The sequence below is a fragment of the Equus przewalskii genome, chromosome 13, assembly GCF_037783145.1.
Source record: "Equus przewalskii isolate Varuska chromosome 13, EquPr2, whole genome shotgun sequence".
NCBI lineage: Eukaryota > Metazoa > Chordata > Mammalia > Perissodactyla > Equidae > Equus > Equus przewalskii.
Window position 1 is genome coordinate 45,197,109 of NC_091843.1, and position 4,186 is coordinate 45,201,294.

The 4,186-nt window shown below is 35.5% G+C and overlaps 1 long non-coding RNA gene across 1 annotated transcript; it reads left to right on the forward strand.

Annotated features, from left to right (window-relative positions):
- Positions 1-1,532: 1,532 nt before the first annotated feature.
- On the forward strand, positions 1,533-3,840 carry LOC139075394 (uncharacterized). The gene is made up of 2 exons (XR_011525769.1): positions 1,533-1,635; positions 2,905-3,840. It is a non-coding gene; the product is annotated as an uncharacterized lncRNA (long non-coding RNA).
- The last annotated feature ends 346 nt before the right edge of the window (positions 3,841-4,186 follow it).

Here is a 4,186-nt window from a genome sequence, read left to right on the forward strand (position 1 = left end):
GTTCTCAGCAAGGGCTGTGGGCACATTCCATGTGATTGACATGTCTGGTACAAAAATTACTTTCTACCAAGTCTCCTGTTTGCATTATTTCTAATCATATAAAGTATTTAAGTAAATGACATGAAGATTTTATAAATATATTCTGTGGTTCGCAGAGTTTTCCTTTCTTACGTCTTTTTGCTCATTAATTCTTTGATGCGATTTCTCCTGTAGTTTTACATGTAATATTATATTCTCAATGGAGCATTGTAATAGAGCTATAAAGAATGAGAAATAACAGTGGAGAACTATTAATCCCTTATCCCAGAATGTGAGAATAGCATCTTAATCCCATATCTCAGAGGGTGAGAATAGATATGGGAGGGAAGTTCTGTTTTAGGTAAAACGACACTGACAGTCTCATAAATTCAACTGTCTGCTTGTGTTTGCTCTCTTGGCAGAGCCAGAGTGTAATAATTGAAACCTTTTATTCTTCAAACAAAACCTATATTTTCAGAAAAACTTGGACAGAGATTTTGTTTTACCTTGGATAGTTTATACATTCTTTTAATTTTTCTTCTTCTTTTTCCTCTGCAAATAGAATACCATAGATTAAGTTTCCATAGTCAGTTAGGCAAACATATAAAATTTAAACCAACCTTACATTTCTAAAAGATTTATCTTAAAAATCGCTACCATTATTAACCCACTAAATAATCCAGACTTTTTTTTAAGTAAGGGTCCCAGCTGTGATTTTATTTCTTAGTTGCTACCCTGAAATTCGTGAAGACCTATCTCGAATTTCAGAATTTCATTCACCCATAAAACAGAGGTTCTGAGTGACTTGTCTCCCGAAATCAGTTACTGAACTAATATACTTTATTGACTTTCTTGTTCAAATTCCTCTGCCAATGTAGGAGTGTCCTGCTTTGGGGGTTGTCTCTCTATCCCATCCTCTTTATTTTCTGGGACTCTTTAGAGCTTACTCATTCTTTTTTTTTTTTTTTTATTGGGCTTGAATTTCTACGGGTTGGAGTCTGGGTGCTTTACCATGGAGATAGTAATAAGAATTTCATCTTTAAAACTTCCTATTGTTGTTTAACTTTACAAATATAAGGTAAGATCCACTTGTTCATTCAGTTACATTCCAGTGAGGGTAGGGTCAGATGAGGAAACAGTTCACGGTGCTGGAGAATAATTGAATGTTTTATTAGTGCTCTTATTCATTACCACAAGCATATGTCATAAGTGAATTTTAAAAATACATGTTTTAAAGTTAGAAAAATGCTAGGATAGGTAGCTTGTTGCAACTCTGAGACATAATTGTCTGAAATTAGTCAAGAAAAAAATAATTTCCACAGAGTTAAATTAAGTCACATCAAACGATGCTGCATCCTACCATCTATGCTCTTATGCTGGTGACCATCCCAGCATCTACCTTCCTCTAAAAGGGCAGCAGAACACAGCAACGTGTCCATATGACTAGTTAGAGGCACGAAACTATAGACTTGGAAAGAAATGGTCTCAAATATAAGTCATTCGTAAATGACATCATAATTGAGATAGTGCACCTATGAGAACATAAAGAATCTAGTCAGGAGAGGTAACAAGCCTTCACTGAAAGATATGTGTTTCATCTGCTATTCAAAACAAAAGGTAGAAAATTAATTTAATATAGTCTGTAAATGTATGTTTCCTTTCTTTTAGTGGTTATATTATGACCAGCAACAAATTCCATGAAATCTTTTATAGGAGGTAGGGGGCAGGGTAAACATCTGGATTCCCTCTGTATCATCAAAAGGCCCTGGGTGTGGGCTCTTAGGAACTTATTTATCCATTTTTTCGGTGAACCATGAGATTAGAGAGAGGGAGGTGAAAAAAGGGTGAGAAAAATTACTCTGATTTGATTAAAAGTTCTTTCTGGTAAGAATGAATAATTATGATCAAGTAAAAAGAAGTGTACAAGGAAGCAATATTAGAATACTGTGGAAAGACCGTTAACAATCTTTAGTTCTTCAATCATAAAATGAAATTGCCTCTTGGCCTTTATTTCTTTGGGTGCATACATGAATCAGAATAGAAAACAAGAATCATTGTATTTACAAAGAATTGGGATTCCCCACACTGCCCTCCCACCCCGTTTGTTCCTAACTATTCCTCATCGGACCTGAAAAAAGAAGGCAAAGGAAAGATGACTTGTTTTAAATTGTAGAGAATTAATTATATCATGTTCCCTTACTTACGACCCAGCTGAACTTTAATTATTCACTTCTGCAAGTCTCATAGTTGGCATGTAGAATAATACATTACAGACAGAGGGGAACATTTCCCAGGAGTCTCCTGGTCTAAGTTTGCACTATGTAATTTAGCTTCAATTAACTTCAGGGGGCTCACGGAATAGAAGAGGCAAGCTCTGTAATTTCCAGCGCAGTTTCAAAATAAAGATCACATTCAGAAAACCTTTTTTGTCTAATAGTTTTGCCTCCTCCTAAGAATACCAAGCTGGTCCTGGTCATTTTTCGTTGTTTCCTCCATAACAATATTAAGAGTATGTGAGGCCTAAGGAGGAGTCCACCTTGCTGTCCCTGTGCTGACTTGACAGGGACAATAGAAACAACTTCAGTGATGGCAACTCAGAATTATGGGTGAATGCAGACTGGAAGCAGGTGAAAATCTTTTATAGTTTAACTCTTCCAATGAGAAGTATGCTGTAAGCTTCTGCCATTTTAGATATAGTAGAAATATGTTATTACATTTTAATCAAAGTCTCTTTAGGATCTATAATTCAGACCTGAACACTAGACAAATATAACAACAGTACTAGTTATCACTTACTGAGTGTGTCCTCTGTGCTATAGGAATTGTATTAGGCACTTTACAGGGCTCTCACAACTCTACAATCTATGCATTTTTGTCTCTTTACAGAGGACATCGAGGTTGAGGAATGAAGGAAATATGCCAAGATCACCAAGCTTGTAACAGCGCTGAGGCCCATGTCTGCTTCACACAAATGTTGAACTGGTTGTCTGTTCTTGCTTCAAAAAGCATTAGCATATGACATCAATAACCAAATAAGAGTAATTTACATTGGTGGTTAAGCCAATCTTGATGAAGCTGGGGGTAGAATTTCCATTCACTTTCAAACCATGTGGAATAATACGACCTTTATTTTCCTAATATAGTCCTTGCAGGAGATTAGATTATATCCTTATTACTAGAGGTTAAACCTGCTTTTAGGAAAGATGCAATTCACTCTTGAAAAACTCTAAAGCATAGCAGGGAAACTTAAGCTTTGCTTTCAAAGACCCATTAAACTATGCATATAAAATTTAGGTTTCAATATTTGACATCCTTCTCTTTCCAATCTATCCCAGAAACGCTCCTTTACCTTAACCCCTCACCCCACCTCACCATACTTTAGAAACAGCTTAGGCTTTTAGGCAAATTAAATTCCCTTTAGACTATGCAAAACTTTCATTATTTTACCTAGACCATTTTCTGTCCATAACAAGAATAAAACAGCAGGAATTTAATTCCTGTTCAGTCTGGCCCACGTCCAGGTTGGTGATATTTTCCTCCTCTCCTTTTCATTGTTGTTAAATGCAGTAGGCTCTTACAGAGCCAGACTTTGGCAGGACAGCACCAATTCCAATCTGAAACAGCTGCAGAAACGTTAGGAAAATTCTATTTCTCATGATTAATAGCAAATTTCTGAAAGGACAAAAGATTAGCCAACAAATCCATGGGATTTCTTTGGATCCCCCAAATTCAACATTATCAGAATTCTGTATTTTCTCCTAATAGTCTTCTAGGTGTATGTGTTATAAACAAAACGCAGCAATAAATTATGTTCTCTTGTAACTTATGTTAAACCTTTTTATGAGTTATTTATAATTTCTAAAGCTATAGATGATAGGGTTTTGACTTCTACTGGTGAAAATGTATCCCAAATTTTGTAGAGAAACTCTCAATGGCTAGAACCTCAATAGTCTATCATCCTTGAAATGAGCCATTTGTTTCAGTCTGTCATTCTGCAAAAGAATCAAGAGGAATCTAGTAGTATTAACTCTTCAAGTAAGAAGAGAATATACTCTATTTCCATATTAATTCACCAAATTTGCAGAGCAGTCTTTCCAGTGACATGCCTATACTTTGATTACTAACAGATAACGATATTATGCAAAACAATTAACATTTAGATATGTTG